We start from the raw sequence: 21,907 nt of genomic DNA on the forward strand, positions 1-21,907 counted from the left end.
ATGTTTTTAAGTAATAGAAGTGCCTTCATACATAAGTCCTCAACAAACAAACAAACTTAAATAAATGAGAAACGAATGAACTATTTGACGTATATCGCCATCAAATTTAGGTAAATTTACAATTTAAACTAAAATCATCTCCTACATCACATATCGTCTAATGAATAATACGTTATAGACAAACAGACATTCGATATAGCAATGTTTTGTTAACTTGAACTATCTGAGATAAATAGTATTTTACAAACACGGATTTTTCATGTTAAGAATATCATTTAACAAAACGTTTTGTTAAATGCAGTAAATACGCTTTTTTAAATTTACAACCGGAATTGGAAAACAAACTTTAATTCAAAATTACTTCAAAATCTTTATAAACCGTCTGTTTAACATTGCAATGTTAACAATTGGTAAGGAAATGAGCATGTTGTTCCTGAAACAAAGTAATCTCTGTCATTACCATTATGTAATATGAAATCAACATACGCATATCTTAAACTGACATATATGCATGTATTTTGTCTAAATGACAATCGTCCTGGAACAGTGCTTCTTTCAAAAGAAAGATCGGAGAGAAGGAAATTATATTTTTGTCGCTGCGAAATATGTATTTTATGCCTCTTACAGCGTCAATGCGCCGTAAAATACCAACTCGCATTCAATCAAGCTCATCATAATAAATAAAATAGATAAAATAGTATGCATTATTTTATATTTAATTCAGATATCATCATTACTTTTAAAAAATAGTTAATACTGTACTAAAAGTGCAAATTTAACAGTGCAAAAAAGAAGAAAACTATCTTTTAATGGTCATATTATATTCTCGACAGTTCATTTAGATCAGTACTAAGTAAACTGTAAGTATCGATGAAACAATAAATGAAGGGAAACTTTCTATTAAATCCAGCAAATGGAATTATTTCGACATTTTCATTTAAAAAACATGACATACTCAAGGGCCATTCCAAGACAATAGTATTACTTTAAAAAGGTGATCAAAGCTATTAGTGCCAGTAAGTAAATGGCTATTAAAAGCACATCTTTATTGTTGTACTTATTTGTTTCTTAAGATTTATTTAACTAAATCAGCCTTGTTTTCAATTAAGACAATTAATTTCACACGGTTAAGTGACGCTTTGATTTAAAACAAAAGTAGTGAAGATATCAAATAAAATTCAGACATTCTTTTGTTAGCATGTCTTTTCTGAAGAAAATATATCATTAAAATTAAATATTATATCGAGCTTGCTCAAAATGATTTCATAGCACATTTATAACTTAAAAAAGAAAGATATTCATTTGTTCAACTAAAACATGGTTCGCTGCAATTATGAGTATCGGTTATAGTATTATTATATGCTAACGATTCTATCTTGTATCCACTGCATAATACAAATTATTCCTTTTTTTGCTATATAACCAAATGCCATTGAGTGAACATAATAAAATGTCATTCGAATTACTATGCAATCGAGAAAGTATAATGGCAAAAAAGATTTGCGAGAAATTCAGATTTTTTGAGAGATTTTAAAGAAGAGATAAAACAAACTAGAAACAAAAATCAATAACAACAAAAAAAACAACAACAACACAGCCATTATAAACAGTAAATGTGTATCCGATTAGTAGTCAAAATAATTCGACGGTCAGATTATATTTATGATATTTGTGACGGGCAATCTAACCAGCAAAATTTAACAGGACCAAAATAATGCAGAACAAATCACAGTACACAGTCATGTGAAATTATTAGGGTTATCGCTTGCGAATATTGCCTTGTAGACGCACTGGCGCCAGACCAGAAAATGCCACTGTACATGTTATACCCAACCTCTAGGTATACTATAAGAACCGTCGTTATGTACGGAAAAGTATACTAACCCATTTCATTTGCGCATTTCATACCCTAAAACGCACAGTTCGGTAAATGTGTACTAAAGATATTAACAAGTGGTGATTTATCTTCTATTGTGCACAGGTCACGTTTCTTCAAAATTTCTTATCTTAGAGAAACAACGCATAGTTTAAAGTTTTTTCAACGTTGCAGAAAAAACTTGGTTGAACTTCCCTGGTGAAGTTCCGGTCTAGATTACAAAACTATTCTTATTGGTTGGTGTGAAAATGTCAGTCTTCGTTTAACTACACGTTTATGCTTAAATGTGTACAGTATATGCAGCATAAATGCGCAATACGACTTAAATAAACAATACAGGTGTATACAAATGTATGTTTGTTTTCGGTTTAATGCCGTTTTACAACAGTATTAAAGTCATGTAACGGCGGGCAGTTAACTCTATCATTGTTCCTCAATTCTGTACCAGTACAAATCTGTTCTCCGCAAGTAACTGCCAACTTCCCTACATGAATTATCAGAGGTGGAGGACGAATGATTTCAGACGCAACGTCTTTTATCAAATCGTCACGGAGAACATACGCCCCGCTCAAGGCCAACGCTCTCCCTACTTAGCTAAGCGGGCGGGCTCACAAATGTATGACTTCAAAATCAAAATCATTTGTGAATACGAATTTCACTTCATCATTTAGAATTTTATTGTAAAACTGAATATTTTGCATTCTGGTATTGTTAGTCTACATTTCGCCAAACATGTGCACACTGCTGTGACCTCTAGACCGGATGTTCATTAGGGAAGTTCGTGCAAGTTATTTTTTCTGTAAAGTTGACGAAATCATAAAAATGTGGAGTATTTCTGCAATATGAAATATTGAGACAATGTGATTGGTGCACGGTGGAAGATAAATTACCGCTTGTTCAATATGCTTGATACGCATTCATCGAACTACGCGTATTAGGTGAGAAATTAACGATTGAAATAGGTTAATCCTTATAAAATACCTAGGGGTAGTGTATAATATCTACAGTGGCATTTTCTTTCTGGTCTTGCGCCAGTGTGCAGACGCGTTAAACGGTAATCGACAATGCATACATAGGTTTAAATCAGCATGAAATTCGCAGTTTTTGTAATAATTTGATAATTGTTACACAAATCAATGAGATATTGGAACTCCCTTTGATATTGTAAGTTTTATTTGAATTTATTAAATACTTGCACCAATATCACAGTTGAACCCAAATTGGCTGTGATGACAATATCATCGGATATCCTCCAATTTTTTGGTCTTTCGAGAGTTTGACGCGAGTGGAGATATTCAAAATAACTCAGATTTTCCTAGGATCACGTCTGTGGAATACCAGTTGTCCAATAATTACGTGCACCCTGGTTTACGGGCAAAAACCTAGGATTAAACTAGGTTTTTCGAACGTAAAACCAGATTTTTCTAATATTAACTTAGGGATCTTCCTCCACCATTAAAGCTGGACAGTCGCCATATGACCTATCATGTGTCGGTGCGACGTTAAATCCAACCAACCAACCAACCTAATATTAACTTATATTTTTCGAGCGAAAACATAAGATAACGGGCGAAAACTGTCATATAGTTTACGCTCGTGAACCCAGGTTTACGTTCGAAAAAGCAGGTTTCTCGATTGAACTATGAATTTCGGTCGTATGCCTAAGTTCACGAGCGTAAACCTATGTTTACGGACGTAAACCTTTGTTCATGAGCGTAAACCATGATTTACGAACGTGAACCTATGTTACGACCGTAAACTTGGGTTTACGACCGTGAACATGGGTTTACGATCGTAAACATATGTTCACGCTGGTGAACATAGGATAACGACCGAAAATCATAGACTTGTTCGAAAAAACCTAGTTTATCGTAAACTGTGTTTCAAGCTCGTAAACCAAAGTTCACGGTCGTAATCATAGGTTTACGCTCGTAAATAAAGGTTCACGTTCAAAAAATGGATCTCTCTTTGATACATGTAAGTTTTATTTGAATTTATTTGATACTCACGACAAAATCACATTTGAACCCAAATCAGCTGTGATGATAATATCATCGGATGTCATCCACCTTTCTAATACTAACCTGTATTTTCGAGCGAAAACATAAGATAACGGGCGTAAACTATCGTTTAGTTTACGCTCGTGAACCCAGGTTTACGTTCGAAAAAGCAGGTTTCTCGATTAAACTATTTACGGGCGTAAACCTTTGTTCAGGAGCGTAAACCGTAATTTACGAACGTGAACTTATGTTAACGACTGCGAACTTTGGTATACGACCGCGAACTTAGGTTTACGATCGTAAACATATGTCCACGCTCACGAACATAGGATAACGACCGAAAATCATAGACTTGTTTGAAAAAACAAGTTTATCGAACATAAACCTAGGTTAACCTTCTTTAACCATAGTTTACTCTCTTGAACCCATGTTTACGTTCGATAAACTAAGTTTTTCGATTGATCTATAATTTTTGGTAGTTTGGTAGTCCTAAGTTTACGTGCGTGAATCTGGATTCACGTGTTTGAACCCTAGTTTACCAACGTGACCCTATATTTACGACCGAAAATCATAGTTTTGTTCGAAAAACCTAGTATTTAGATCGTAAACCTAGGTTTACGCTAGTTTACGCCAATTATACCCAATTTCCAATTTTCGAGATTCATAGGTGATTGAATAATCCTAGTATATCAATCGTAAACCATGGTTTACGTTTGGCAATGTAGGCAATGTAGATTTGATTTAACTTTACAGAGAACTTAAAGTTATCTACAATGTAATTTATTATTGATTCATGGCAATGCTTATCAGGACGCTGATGTAGTGATGAACTGAGCCGTTTTGTCATGAAAGCACATTCATTGTCACATATTCACATTTTAACTGATATCAAGAAGCAAACCGAGTAGTGTGAGATTGCTGTAAGGTATAAAATGTATTGGAAATAAAATTTGTACAGATATTAGATTGGAAGTAGAAATATTCACAGCTCTGTTGTGAAGGAGATAGTCATGTCGCCATATTTATCGGGAAATATGCTCGAGGTCTGCAGCTGCGTATTGTGCGACTTTAGGAATGCAATATTCTTCCGCTGAAAAACTATTTAATATTTCCCGATGCAAAGATAATAACCTTTTTATTACATACGTATCTACACGTATAAATGAAGGGTAAATATTATTTATTTGTTCAACAGCCCATATAAGATAGACAATACTGAACTAAATAAAAGAATTAATGCAATGCAACGACACACATTAAATTACGTCACGATATTAAATTCAGGCGTCAGTGTATGGAAAAATAGTGACGTTTCCGGAACCATTGTAACTTTACGGGGAATAGAAACGAGTATGTAACAGATACAATTACAGAATGCTTCGAGCGTAAAATTGACTTTTTGTGCAACATTAGTAGAGTAGTCAGGTCACATAATATTTCTACTATATTATATGAGCAATAATATTCAAATTATTAGGACTGGGACGTTTACTTGGTTAATCGGATCCGATTCGATTACTATGTAAAACCGGTTTCAATTTTGCAAAACCGCTAATCGCTCTCAAACAATAAACATCACGAATTGTACTTTATCTTTACATGTCTTTGACTATCGCATACTATGATAGACCCGTAGTATATTTCCGCTAAAACACATCAACTTGAACATAATTAAAAATCGTCTCAGATTTGCCTGTCGTGATATATCTGAAACAATGAACTCAAATATGACTTATCAGTTATCACACTGCTTGCAAACAATAAAGTCTGTAAGTTCCTGATGAAGTCAGCTGCTGAAAGTACCTTGTTACGGTTGTCAGGAAAGAAAATAGCATTTTAAATATGGCGGCCGATTAACCGGTTCGATTCGATTTCATACAAATGATTAACCGATTTCAAGATTTAGAAATCAATCGTTCCAGCCCTACAAATTATGCAGAAAAAATTACTTGGTACTCCCTACAAAGGTCTATTTTATTTTTTGCAATAACCATATTTATGACCAGCACAAACGAAAAATTGAATGTTATTTACAAATTTCCCCGTTTTAAATCACTTGCATGAAAATACAGTTAAGTAAAGAAAAGTGCGTACCTTTCTCCGCTTAGGCCATTAATGTGTCAAATCGTCGAGTAATATTTTCCAAATTTCAATTTCACCAAGTACTGCCACAAGTCTCTCATCGGCGCCCAAACTGACAGGGCGGTTAAGATTATGTCGTAAATTAACAACGGTACGATCACGTGACTTCCGTGGAAAGGGAAGTTTATTTTAACGGAAGCGGCGAATCTAGTTGGTCGAGAAATTAAGCGGTAGTCCCTTTAGGAAAACCAATTCAGAATGTAAGCAAATAGATTCGAATGATATTATGTGCATTTGTAAATATGTTTAACGTCAGGATTGATATAAACTACTCGCGTAGAACAGGTTTATACTGGTACATAATCCAGGAACACTTGTGCCGTTACATAACAGAATACTGTTGAAAAAACGACGTTAAATACAAAAGAAAACAAACAAATTAAATAAAGAGTTATTTTTAGTAGAAAATGAGTGTAAAATAGGGTTATTACAACTGTAGCTCGATCTGAGAAACTATATTTGGCTCGAGTGGATTTTGCTAGATCGGATCTCACGAGATGCACATGCATGTGATCCGTCCTTCCACGAGAGCCGAATACAAAATCTTAGATTTGGCTATCGTTGTAATGGTCTTTTTATTTTATACCTTCATCTTTTTGCTTGTTTATTTGTAATCGAATGGCATCTTAAATGTTCGTTGATGTTAAAAGGAAATAAGTGATGTTTCTGCGCTATTTATATAACAGTGTCAGCTCATATTAATGAAAGTAGTCCTTCAACATACAATACGGAATGCATAATACCAGGTTTTTCAGCCTGTTCGTATTTCCTTGTGAAATGCAAGCTTAATTTGTGACATAATTCATATAGGTATATAATATAATGACTATGACATAAAGAGAAAAACATTTCTTAACATTAAACTTCTTTCTTTTATCAATTTTTAAACGCAATATTGCATTTACTGACACGACGTTGAACTCTGCATAGCAAATTTGAACTATGATTTCATCACATAATCTAATATATTCTAAATGAAATAATTGGAAATGGGAAGAACATGGGAAATATATTTGTTTTTTAAAATGATAAATCATTATTTTTTAAACTTATTCTACACCAGGCACATCATAACTTTGGAAAAAGATATTTATCATTTTAAGTTTTCATAGATTTTTCCATGGGAAACAGTTCCCATATTTTGGCCATTGGAAGTAGTTCCTATTGAAATCATTTCCCATGGGAAGACTTTTAGATCATTTCCGTGGGAAATATTTCCTAAGGGAGTTATTTCCCATGGGAAATATTTTCGACGGGAATGAATTCCGGTGGGAATATCTAATATGATAATAAGTAATGTGTATATTTTTTCAAAGGAAGAATAAGAAGCTGAATATTCTTAACCGAATACCTTTTTAGATAAGGCAAAATAATTCTGAAGTATATTTCGCTTACAGGTATTCGGCGGGTATAGTACGATCAACCTTGAAGTATACATTTTTGGGAACTAAATTTAGTGTTATAATGAAACTTACAGAAACTCTTGTATGTCTGACCCCGTTTATTGTTTCAAAAATAATACTATGTCATTAATAGAAGGCCTTATTTGCCATTAACTTCCATTTCGTATTATTGATGTTCTTGACAAATATCGACCGATCTGCCATTAACGACCTTACCAAATTCAATTATTTGCTGTTGGATACAAAAGTAAAGATAGTATACTGAACAGCAAAAGAAACTATCCAGATGTATAACTGTTATATTTTGAAATAAAAAAATAATTTTTCAAAGGACCATGTATGATAAGGCACAGTTTTAGCCCCCAAATTTTGAAGAAAATGAACGTGAAAATACATCTCAACTTTATGAATTATTTGAAAGATAAAGGATTAATCTTGCATTTTTGAAGAAAAAAATTAACAGATTTGCGTTAAAAGTCATGATCCATGGTCTAGTTTCATGTCATCAACACAGATTTTGTACATTTTTAGACATTTGCATGCACTTTATCACAAAAAATACGATACGAGCGCAGGGGAGAACAATTTCAATTTTTGGATATGTTTAGAGGATTACAAAAACACGGAGAATGATACATGAGAGAAAATTATTCAAATGTGTGCTCATAGTAAATTTCGAACAAATACGGTATTTTTATCGGAAAATTTTACTCTAAAAATAGCCATTTGAAGGGACGAAACTCTTGATATACTGTGAAGAGCTTGGCGTAAAGGTTAGAAAAAAACAGGTGTGACCTCATGCGGAAAAATTAGCTTTTGTTGTCAAGATGGATTTTTTTCTGAAATTATAGGTAAATTAGACAATTTAGCAGTATTTTAAATGTTGTTATTACTGTTGTAAATAATGCCCTCGATGATATTTAAAACAGAGTAAATTGGTCTACGTATATATTCACCAGTCGGCTCTAATTTTGGTGGATGAGCGAGTGATGGGCAGTAGGTCAATCAGCTGATCAGAATAGAAAAGAATAGAAAAGAATAGAATAGATTAGAATTAGAATTATAATTAGAATTAGAATTAGAATTAGAATTAGAATTAAAATTAAAATAGAATAGAATAGAATAGAATAGAATAGAATAGAATAGAATATTTTATTAAGCCAATCAAGGGTCATATATAATGATATGTATAATCACAAATATACAGGGAGAACATAATTGACAAAATATAAATAAGTACATTAAGGCAAATAAAGCTTCATTCGTATTCTTAAGACATAATTAACACACGCTTATGAAAATGAAAAAAAAAGACAAGAAACAATTGCTGAGATTGAAGTAAATTCCACAGTTAACTATGACTTTCATTCATTGTTGGTGCTACATGATCTGACTAGTTAGCTAGCAAGAGAGTTATTTTATTATATATATCATGTAAATATCTAGAAAATATCAATACAATGCCAGGATCTTCAGAGAACATTAACCATACACTTTTTTGTTCATTATTTAACAAAGAAAAGATTCTATGTGGACCAATCCGTTTCTGGATGATAACTCAAGTACGCTTGGGTCTAGGATCATAAAGTTGATAGTTAGGTTTGTCGTAGCAAGCAGATGACCCCTGTTGATTTTGAGATCAGTAGGTTAAAGTTCAAGGTCACAGTGACCTGGAACAGTTAAACGGTTTCCTGACGCTTGGGCCTAGGATCATGGAAGTTGATAGTGAGGTTGATCATGACCAGCTAATAACCCCTGTTGATTTTGAGGTCAGTAGGTCAAAGTCAAGGTCACACTGACCCAGAACAGTAGAACTTTTGTGTAGAGTGACCAAATAATTTCTTAAGTGGAGCTCTATTATAAAGGTATTGAATGGACTCCGAGATCCAAAAGGATAAGAAAATATATCAACACTATTCCAAGTAAGGGGAGACTTTTTATAGCCGCCGCACGGCACTTAAAAATTGCTGTTGTGATAGTTAATAAAATCTGTAAGAAGATCGCTTAGAAACTTAGAATGAAACCAAGCAGAGTAATAGCAGACTCGGTTTGACTGAGTCTATGATATAAAGTTAAGCTGAAGTGGGTACAGCATAAGTATTTAAAGTTTACTTGATCTTATTGTGATATACTGTTTGATCCAGCAATTACGTAATACGATTTGCGTTAATTTTGACTTAATTTTGGAAGACCCAGAACAGAGCTATACACTGGATATCATTTCCTAATTACTCCATCAGCAAATAAAACCAAACTCAAAATTTCTTTCGCGCGTCCTAAATTGATTAAATTTACAATGGAAAATATGCTATTATAATTTGTTTGCAGCAAGTTATGACTATTTTTTCAACTAAAAGGTTCATGTTACAGACCTTAAGGTTATGAACTTATTGCTGGATGTTGTGAAAGGTATTGTCTTATATTCAAAGAGAAATCATGCAAAACATTTCTTACGGAAAAGGTTGATCAAACTGCAAAAACAACAAAGTACAAATTAAATTAAGTTACAGTAGGCACAAAATATTCTTAACATTTATATCCCCTTACGGTCTATGTTTTGCAATTCGAAGGGCAAAATGTCATTTCCCTGTTCATCTGCATTACCCAAAAACTGTTTAACTTGTTGAAATAAAAGAGAAGACAATTTCAAAAGATATCGTTGGGTAAAGGTATGTTAAGTTTTGACAATCCATCATATGATCATCACAAATAAACGTTAGTGACAACTAAACTGGATGACATTAAATGTAGAAACGAATGTGTTGCTTTGTTTTAAATTGAAGTTAAAATTGCTGAAGTTTGCTTAAGGTTAAAAAATTATTTTCCTAAGTTTTGTTTGAAAATCAGATAACAAGGAAAGGATTTTATCATTATTTTTCATCAGAAACAGTCGCCTCTTAAACATATTTTTTCACGCAATTTCGCATCTCTCAGACAATTACATTTGTAGATGTTCATTTGTTATCAGTTTGCAAATCTTAACAAACAGGAAAATAATAAAAGGGCTGCATTCTTTCATAACGAACGTCACGACATTCTCTACTCCTCGAAAACAATCCATTTTTTGTCTTTCCCCGTAAAATGGTTTGGTGTCACTCTAAATTAGGATCTTGGGGCGTACTAGAATGTAAGTATGTATTTACAAATTCCCGATTCAACTCCTTTCCATGTGTATATTGTATGGATAATAAACTTCCGCTTAAAGGGAACTCGTGTTTGGAACCAATCACCATGTAACGCACAGCGTCTATGTAAAAAACCAAAGCATGTTTGCATGTATAAACAGTATTGCGTGTTAGTATAAAAAGATGAAAATTAATGTATAACTACCCAAAGTGTGAATTCGTTCTACCGCTTTAAAACTGAAGGAAGAAATAAGGCTGTTATTACAGTTAGATTTGTTATATTTAGCCAACTTGAATAGATGTGATGATGATATTTACTAAGTACAAGAAACGACGACAACGACATTATTAATACGTTTTACTTCACCGCATTATACGACGTTTTGTTTCGTTTTGAACTCTTAGATAGGCGTTTGTTATAAGCTAGTTTATTTAATCTTTTTTTCAAATACGAGAGCTTTTTCGACGTCCGCGTTGGCGTCAGTGTTACAAATCGTTTGCCTGTAAACAGATGTTTTAAAACTACTTACTCAAATGCTTTCAAACGTGTCAAACATGTCTTCGGCAGCATATCTTCACCTCGCATGACAAGAAATGCTGTTATCATAATGTGAAAATTATGCTCGTTTTTAATATAGAAATTTCTGTTAAAAGTTTGCATGTAGTCAGGTTTCTAAAAAAAATCAACACAAAATGCTTTCAAATCCTACACATATCTTCGGCATTATAAGGTGACCTCATAGGGGTAGTCACACAACTATAGGTTTTATTTTGTCAAAATTACGTTTGTTTAAATCTTAGAAATTTTACTTGTAAACAGTTTTGTCCAAAACTACTTGGCCATATGCTTCTAAGTATCGTGTATGTCTTTAGCATGGAGACGTGATCTACGTAACTTTGATTTTGTTATAATTATGCCCCTTTTCGTTAACGCTCCTTTCTAAGTAGGTTTCTCTGAACCTACTAGGACAGGTGCTGTCAACCTTCACGCAGGGCAAGTAACATAACTCTAGCAATTAATTTGTTAAGATATGCATTTTTGACAAATGGCAGTTTAAATAACATTTGCTGACATTTTGGAAAAAGTACGCCCCTTTCATGCTTAGCATTGTTTGTGATACATTTGCTTCTAAGCAGATTCCTCAGGAACTATTTACCGAATGTCTCCGACATACAGTTTGCAAAATCGAGTGAATGGGCTTCAAAAAATCGAGTACGCTGTCATTAGAGCTCTTATTTATACTGTGGCCACAGATCACATCAAAACAAAATATTTTAAATTTTCCAAATTATGAATATAAAAATCGCCTAACTCTTCTCCCAAATTCTTCATCGTTTTCATATTATTAGAAATTCAATGTATTTTGGCGTCGGTACCCTGATACTCTACTGCATCTTTCCACTACATATTTTAGTGTAGGTGGCCTCTGACTGCGTTTGCTGTTCTCAATGCTTCCAACGATTATACTTCTACTTCTTAATTTTGAGTAGAGCAGATATGGCCTAGAGAAATCAGTTTACTTATATTATGTATTGTAGGTTTGAATCAGGTTTTATGTATTATTTGCCATATCGTTTGACTTTTTCACTAGAAAACGAGAAGTTAATTGACAGGTTATCAGGAGTCTGTTATAAAGACTAAATATTTTGTAAGAGGGTACAATCTTTGGGTAAAGACTTTCAACATAAGTGTTTTTTTATAAAGTAATGGTAATGGTAAAAGAAAAAATCAGAAGATTACTTAGGTAAATACTGTAATACTCAAATTATTGAGCACATCATGTTCATAAAATGCAACAGTGATAAACTATAATACATAACCAATATCAAGCAATGGAGACATAGACAGATACAAAATACTGTAGAATTTAAATGTGGTGTTTCTTATGGTGCTGCTGGATCATTTCAAGTAACACTGTGAAGTATTAAAAAAAAAAATATACATGTGATCCCTGTCTCCAGCTTGATATTGGTTATGTATTATAGTTTATCACTGTTGCATTTTATGAACATGATGTGCTCAATAATTTGAGTGTTTGGTCTGCTTTACAGTATTTACCTAAGTAATCTTCCGATTTTTTCTTTTACCATTACCATTACTTTATAAAAAACACTTATGTTGAAAGTCAAGTACAATATGTACCTGTTTAATGACTCCGCCTTAAGGTCTTTAACACCACTATCAGTGGCATACTGTTAATTGATAAAAAGGAGTCTGTTTGATATTTTGGTTGACAAAACTAATTATGTCACACTTTAATGGTAATTATAAATTTACACTTTGGAGCTGTCCCAGGTTTTAAATGTATAGTTCAATGCATTAATTTGCATTAGATACACTGTGCATATTTAATTGGTTACAGACAAAATTAATAGTGCTAGTGTTATAGGTAAAATTGTATGTTCAAAAATGTTTCATACCTAGATGGCCCATATATGATTTAAATTTTATCAGTATTTAGGCAGAATATTGTGCATACCTGAACATTTGGACTGTGTTTTATGTCCTTGTTTGAGGTTTGTTGTATATCTCTTGATCTGATCTAGTTCACACCAAGTTTGAACCTGGGATTTCCAGTGATACAGAAAATAATGCCTAAGTAATGCTAAGCGGTCAATTTCTTCCCCTACCTAACAGAGCAAGTACTGGCTAGAGGGGAAAGAACTGACTGGTCAAATTCTTCCCCCACCTGATAGGTCAAGTTTGCTAGGGGGGGAAGAATTCCCCATCAGACAGGTCAAATACTGACTAGGGGGAAAGACATGACTAGTCAGTTTCTTCTCCCCAACCAGCAGGTCAAGTACTGACTAGGGGGAAAGAACTGACTGGTCAATTTCTTTCCACACCTGACAGGTCAAGTACTGCCTAGGGGGGAAAGAACTGACTAACTGGTCAATTTCTTCCCCCTCCTGATAGGTCAAGTACTGACTGGGGGGGGGGGGGGGGAAGAACTGACCTGTCAATTTCTTCCCCACACCTTACAGGTCAAGTATATGCTAAGGGGGAAAGAATTAACCGGTCAATTTCTTCGCCCACCTAAGAGAGCAAGTACTGGCTAGAGGTGAAAGAATTGACCGGTCAATTTCTTCCCCCACCTAACAGAGCAAGTACTGGCTAGGGGAAAAGAACTGACTGGTCAATTTCTTTCCCCACCTGACAGGTCAAGTACTGCCTAGGGGGGAAAGAACTGACTGGCCAGTTTCTGCCCCCACCTGACAGGTCAAGTACTGCCTAGGGGGGAAAGAACTGACCGGTCAATTTCTTCCCCCACCTGACAGGTCAAGTACTGGCTAGGGGGGAAAGAACTGTCCGGTCAATTTCTTCCCCCACCTGACAGGTCAAGGACAGGCTAGGGGGAAAGATCTGACTGGTCAATTTCTTCCCCCGCATGACAGGTCAAGTACAGTCTAGGGGGAAAGAACTGACAAGTCAATTTCTTCCCCTACCTGACAGGTCAAGTACTTGCTAGGGGGGGAAAGAACTGACCAGTCAATTTCTTCCCCCACCTGACAGGTCAAGTACTTGCTAGGGGGGAAAGAACTGACCGGTTAATTTCTTCCCCCACCTGACAGGTCAAGTACTTGCTAGGGGGGAAAGAACTGACCGGTCAATTTCTTCCAACACCTGACAGGTCAAGTACAGGCTAGGGGGGAAAGAACTGACCGGTCAATTTCTTCCCCCTCCCGATAGGTCAAGTACTGGCTAGGGGGGAAAGAACTGACCGGTCAATTTCTTCCTCCACCTGACAGGTCAGGTACAGGCTAGGGGGGAAAGAACTGACTGGTCAATGTCTTCCCCCACCTGACAGATCAAGTACTGGCTAGGGGGGAAAGAACTGACCGGTCAATTTCTTTCCCCCACGTGATAGGTCAAGTTGGCTAGGGGGGAAAGAATTCCCCATCAGACAGGTCAAATACTGACTAGTGGGGAAAGAACTGACCAGTCAATTTCTTCTCCCCAACCGGAAGGTCAAGTACTGGCTAGGGGGAAAGAACTGACCGGTCAATTTCTTCCCCCACCAGACAGGTCAAGTACTGCCTAGGGGGGAAAGAACTGACTGACTGGTCAATTTCTTCCCCCTCCTGACAGGTCAAGTACTGGTTAGGGAGAGAAAGAACTGACCGGTCAATTTCTTCGCCCACCTATAAGAGTAAGTACTGGTTAGTGGGGAAAGAACTGACCGGTCAATTTCTTCCCCCACCTGACAGGTCAAGTACAGGCTAGGGGGGAAAGAACTGACCAGTCAGTTTCTTCCCCCACCTAACAGAGCAAGTACTGGCTAGGGGGAAAAGAACTGACTGGCCAATTTCTGCCCCCACCTGACAGGTCAAGTACTGCCTAGGGGGAAAAGAACTGACCGGTCAATTTCTGCCCCCACCTGACAGGTCAAGTACTTGCTAGGGGGGAAAGAAATGACCGGTCAATTTCTTCCCCCACCTGATAGGTCAAGTACAGGTTAGGGGCGAAAGAACTGACTGGTCAATTTCTTCCCCCTCCCAATAGGTCAAGTACTGGCTAGGGGGGAAACAACTGACCGGTCAATTTCTTCCCCCACCTGACATTCCAAGTACAGGCTAGGGGGGAAAGAACTGACCTTTCAATTTCTTCCCCCTCCTGACAGGTCAAGTACTTGCTAGGGGGGGGGGGGGGGGAAAGAACTGACTGGTCAATTTCTTCCCCCACCTGACAGGTCAAGTACAGTTTAAGTGGGAAAGAACTGACCGGTCAATTTCTTCCCCCACCTGACAGGTCAAGCACTGGCTAGTGGGAGGGGGGAAAGAACTGACCGGTCAATGTCTTCCTCCTCCTGACAGGTCAAGAACTGGCTAGGGGGAGGGGAAAGAACTGACCGGTCAATTTCTTCCCCCACCTGACAGGTCAAGTACTGGCTAGAGGGGAAAGAACTGATCGGTCACTTTCTTCCCCCACCTGACAGGTCAAGTACTGACTAGGGGGGAAAGGACTGACCGCTCAGTTTCTTCCCCAACCTAACAGAGCAAGTACTGGCTAGGGTGGAGGAACTGACTGGCCAATCTCTGCCCCAACCTGACAGGTCAAGTACTGGCTTGTGGAGGAAAGAACTGACTGGTAAATTTCTTCCCCCACCTGATAGGTCAAGTATATGCAAGGGGGGAAAGAACTGACCAGTCAATTTCTTCTCCCACTTAACAGGTCAGAAAAAAGGTCAAGTATATGCTAGGGGGAAAGAACAGACCTGTCAATTTTTTCACCGCACCTGACAGATATTGAATAGTAATGGCAATCAAACAGAAGTTAAAAATTTTGATTTGCCAAAAAAAAAAACAACAACATTGATTAAAGTTACAAAAAAAGAAACATATAGGTTTATTCAAATGAAAAACAATACCTATTTCATCTGAAATTTAAATGGAAAATAAATAGAAACTTGTATCCCTAATAACAATATCGAAAGAAACCAGTACTTGAAGGGAAAATTTGACTAGGGCAGAAGGGGGAAAGAACTGACTAGTCAGTTTTTCCCCCAAGGAAAAATCTGACTAACTAGTCAGTTTCTTCCCCTATCAGAAAACTAATTACAAGGGGGGGGGGGGAACTGACTAGTGGGGGAAGAAACTGACTAGTCAGTTTTTTCCCCGGGGGAAAGAATTGACTAGTCAGTTTTTTCCCCGGGGAAAGAACTGACTGGGGGAAAAACTGGGCTGTTACACCGGTTTGGTTTATCAGTTGCAGCGTAACGTTATGACTTTTTGATAAAATAACGTGTTTTGAAGCGAGAAATATACTACCAGGAACAAAGTGGAACTGTCAAGGCATTGGATTTCCGTTCCGTTTTTTGAAATAAAATATAAATAACTACATAAATCTTCTACGTATATGTAGTTCGTAATACGTCATTTAAAGCACGAGAGTCATCTTACACATAAATCCCCGTCTGGTATGCAAGAATACCCAGCCCTTATATTAGTGTGCATTGTTTATCATATTGGATTTAATGTTGCATTTTTGTTTATTTTCACCCATATTGCATATACGCACGTATTGAGTGTACAATATACTGACTAAAAGTTAGGGTTAGGTAACAGAGTACATACAAAGCGTGCGTAAGCTCAAAGCGTTAGATTTAGGAGGTTACGACGATAACAATATGTTAGTATTAAGTAGAGGGCTAGTTGTTGCCCTTTGCATTTTGGAGGTGCTTTGTAATGAAAACACGTGGAAATTTTTCTTTTGGATTAACAGGTGTGGGGGGGGGGGGGGGGGGGGGGGGGGGGGGGGGGGGGGGGGGGGGGAGGAGTTTGGGAGGGGTTTGGGAAATTTTGAAAAACAGAAAGCTAGAGAAGGCCTCAGATGCATTTTCAACATGAACTATTGTCATATTTGTGATCCTGTTTTGACTGGAATCATTGTATGTCATGGACAAATATAGATCTGTCTGTGAAACTACAGTTTCATTGGTGTGTGTGGTTGTTGTCATATATGCCCTGGACCTCTGGAGTTTTTTTGCAGCCTCTATGGTATCAAAATTCTAAATTGTTGTTGGTCATTTTATGTGTATAAAATTGACAATTTTCACAGAACGACTACACATAAATGGACCCAATTCAGAATACAAACTACAAAAATGTATTACCTTTACAAACTATCGTTTAAATTCACATCAAATGGGAAATAAAGTATGGTCATGTGTCTTCTACGGGCGATATTTCTTTTCACATTTTCTTACTGCAAAATTACATTCAAACCACACTGCTGTGATCTGGAGCTTCTACTCATACTAACCCTTATAATGCTAGACTCGTTTGAGTCTACCTTTGCGGCCAGTGTAAATCATAATAAACTTGCACATCCGTGCAGTCTGATCATGATCTTCACTGTTCGCCATTCAGTCGGTATCCTTTTGTAAGCACCTCCTTTAACAGTTAATTTTACTGTCCAAATTGAAAAAAGGACAAGTTCATTATAGAAATTCAGCAGGATAAGGGCTAAAATAGTTTAATATTCTCTCTCTCCCATATACGTTCTCATGTCTTTTCATTATATTACAATTTTTTGTCTGGTTTAATTTGCAAAAGATGTATTAGAGTTCAGAAGCAGTAAAATCCGCTTTTGTTCATAAATTAAAAAATCTTAAAGTGGCAGGGGCCAGTTACGCATTTGGCCCGAGTACGTTTTTTAAATAAAATAGATAGATGTACTTTACAGGCATATATATTCAACTGGTTATTTATGATGTTTATAAAACTAAAGATTCCTGCGTACGAGTAATTATTGTGTAAATAAATATGTGCTTGCATCGATTTTCCTAGCTTCGTGTAGACGGTCGGTTCTAAAATTTTACCTGAGGTAACGGAAGTTAGACGAAATGGAAACGATCACCAATCCCATGGCTGTAACGACTACTGAGGCAACCGAGGCACTTGCCTCGGTCATGTTTTCTGCCTCCTTTGCCACGGTCGATTTTTTTCTGCCTCAGTTGCCTCGGTGGAGTTTTTGCAAGGCGACTATTTTTTGTATCCACGTTTTGTTTTGCCTAAGCTGCATGAATTACTAGCCGTTCTTCAAGAATCTGATCTCGGTTTGGAAAGTATTATTCGAGGATATGTGTTATAAAATTAGCATAAATCTACGACGTCACAACTTTGTGACGTATGTGAGATATGTCAGTATCGTACTACGGTTGTTCAAAGTGCGCATTTTAGATTAGTGTTATACTAAAAAAAGAATGTCAAAGTGCAAAGAATATAGCATTGCTGGAATCGGAGCTCTGAAATGTCCCAAAATAGAACTACCGCAACAACGCATATTATTATTAAGGACATCGCTCAAATTCAATCTACAAACTCTAAATACTAATTGCATCTAGGATAAAAGTTGCTCACAAAGCTTTCAACTGAATTATTTTCTGAAATTAGGAAGGAAAAGTTACAAAAAAATCCTGCAAGTTTTGTCAGCTACACAAATAAAAAACAAGACTGTATACGAAAAAGGGCGATAAAAATAGAAAAAAAAAACAACAACATAACTTTGTTATTCCTGATGAGGCTATGTTGAACTAAAATAAAATATACAGACATGGGTGGTTGTGCAACGTAAGAAAATATGTTAATGGTCGTGCGAAATTGAAGAGCTTTATGCTTTGTTGTTTGCAGAAGACTTTATTACTTGGACTTGAGTCTTGATTAAAAGGGCTAGATTGTTGCCGTATGACAAATGTTTCCAGTGTCCTTTAGCACTGTGTGGAGATAATGACTCTCACAAAATAGTTCAAACAAATAGGAGTCATTTTGTGTCTGAAAGGTAGTAAACTATATTTCTTTATCAATAAAAGCTTTTTTACTCGATAAACAAGTGATAATTCAAACATTTATTTTGAGCAAACATAATGTCTCCGTTTATATACATATTAAAATTGATAAAATCTAGCATATATCCATAACGTAAATGTGAGAGATGATAATACAATATGTACTATATCTCATAACAGATATCGATGTTTACGTGATAAGAAGATAAACAAGAGCTGCTGGAAGAGGTATTTTCGTTTTCTTCTGTACATTTTTGTGTAGTTTTGTCTGTTTATTTATTCTTCATTGTGTGTACTTTATATACTTAAAGATGGGGACGTTATTAATCCTAAATAAAGCAAATCTAAATTTGCACCTCTTTGTCAGCACGCTTGATCATATATATGCAGGAATAGGAATATATGATGAACAAGCTACCAACAGTGTTTAAAAAATACAAATGAAAATACAGAATAAAAATACAGAAGAAAAGATCGCTATACGTGTAAGATTTTCTGCATTCTGGTAGTTTCTCTAGAAATTATTAAGTGAAGGTATTGTTGTTGTTGTTGCTATTCATTCATGAGACACAACCTGGAAGAAGTATTAACTAAATAATTCGGATTTGATAATTCCATATGCTTAATTTCTTAAAATGTTAACTAAACATTTGATTAGAACCTATCTGTTGGCGCTTGTCTAAATATGAAGGCCGGTAAGTTAGCGGAAATAGTTCCTCCGCCCCCGATCTGGAGTTTGCTTTGGTGTTTGTTTGTTTGATTTGGTATATGTTACGGTATATCTCTGTGTATAGTTGGATGAGCTTCGACACGTCTCTGCCTGGTTTCTTACAATGAAATGCAAGGTTTTGGGCACATACATCCGATAGCAAAGATTTCGATTTGCGCACACTGTGTACAACAGGACATGAGCACATGCGGAGGTGTTTGCATTTTTGTGGTATATGGTGTATTGTTGCGACGTATATTGGTTCTGACAAATATTAAGTGATTAGAATAGAAAAAGTGGAAACTTCACAGGTCGCTCAGCACGACAAAAACGAAAATGTTGCAGACTCGGTTTGATTGAGCCTGTTCATGGACGGTAGTGGAAATGCATGCTACCGTCCACGCCCTCTAGCCCCGGGCTGAACTCAACATTTAAACATGCTAATAGTACAAAAAGCAATTTAGAGACCTCAGCAGATGAATTCAAAATCAATGCACATTGACCATCAATGATACACGTGTTGTGTCGTGTAATTCCATGAAAAGCGGCCTTTGGTCCCCAGATTTGATAATTCCGTGTGCTTCAATTCTTAGGTTGTTAACTAAAACATTTGATTATACTAACTTCTGACGCTTGTCCGATAAGTAAGGGCTTAGCTGCGACGTATGTTTGTTTCTGACAGATAATAACTAAATAATTCTGATTTGAATATACGATATGCTTTGATTCTTAAAATGTTAACTGAAAATTTTGATTAGACAGTAACTTCTAAAGCTTGTCTGAGTTTGATGGCTGGAGGTTTGACGGGGATGGTTCCCCCAGGTCCGGAGTTGCTATGGTGTTTGTATTTTTGCCTTGATGTGTGTTCCGATAAGTCGCTGTATATTTATGAGTGTGTTTCGACACGTCTCTGCTTGTTTTTTTTTTATAAAAGGGAGAGGTAATGGGTACTGCGTCCAATAGTAGAGTTTTCGAAGATACTCTGTGTACAACAGGACATGAACACATGCGGAAGTGTTGACAAATTTGAGGTGTTAGTGTATTAAGAAGGCAGATTGGATGATCATCACACTAAATTATTACAAACACTTCACTCTTATCACCTACCATGTTCAGGGTGATTGCACGGTTAAACTGGTAGCCTCTTTCAATAAGGATCTGGCTAGGTTCTTACACAAAATGAATAATGATTGGAAACAAACGGTGTACAAAAATCTGCATAATCGGATTTTCATGGCAGATATTAACTTCGATGGAAACATATGAGCAATTTCGTTAAATGGTTTTCTTCAGTTGATGGGCCAGATAGGCAAGGAGCGTTGTGCGCGTGTAAATGCCTTAACTTGCCATTAATTCTTCGCAAGGGAATTTATCTGGAATAAGTGCGAGGAATCATTCAGACCGTTGGTGCACATGTTGTCGGGTTGTGTTGATGCATTATGATTGAGAGTGATTATTATATATTGTTTTACTTTCGTATAATAAAAATTTTAATTATCCAAACTCCCTTTAAGCGGTTGGACACGGTGAATTGTGTTTGCATTTAAATGGTACTTTTCTGCTTGCCACTGGATAATCTGGATTTTTTAACGTATTCCTTTTAGTCTGTCGACTAACTTTTAAGTGCGATGAATGATTTGCGATAGAATTTTCGTACATGTCGACATTGCTGGAAAAAGTCATTTTGCACGTGCAGCCCGTGCCTCAAATGTAGTAAATCGAATATGACAAATCTTTACACCAGTGACGTCTCAGTTGCATCAAAAATGTAGTCGTGTTATGCTTTTAACACAGTCCAATGCGATTTTTAAAATATAAGGGCCATTTCGGTGGTAACTTTTCAGAGTATACATTCTTAACAATTCACAACCGAACATCAGAAAACGGATTTATAGGTATACACTTCTAAAATTTAGGTGAACCCATCTACACACAAAAATGATCAACTAAAATAAAACCATAACCAAACAACAAAAATATTTGTCAAAATTCTACGCCACCGTATCTATTAACACCTTTTATTTATGACCCAAGTTCTACACCCTCTACAGCAATGGCAAAGGCGTAACACAGAGCACATGTTGTCCTTTGAGTTTCAGAGAAATATAAGTATCTAGTTACAAAATGAAAGTGGCAAATACTAGGCCAAGACAATGTGATTAACATTTTTATTAAATTTATGTAGCAATATATATTTAGTTACGTTAAAACGTATGAATCTATAACTATACTAAAACAGATTGGCTGAAGTTTTTAGGTTTTCTGATTTATTCGTTTCCGCGCTAAATCAACAGCCGAAGTATCAGATTTAGGGAAGAGAAGATTTCGATTTCAATTTTTAGCCATGATTTCAAGACCCGTTCA

Source organism: Mercenaria mercenaria, unplaced genomic scaffold, assembly GCF_021730395.1.
Source record: "Mercenaria mercenaria strain notata unplaced genomic scaffold, MADL_Memer_1 contig_1845, whole genome shotgun sequence".
NCBI lineage: Eukaryota > Metazoa > Mollusca > Bivalvia > Venerida > Veneridae > Mercenaria > Mercenaria mercenaria.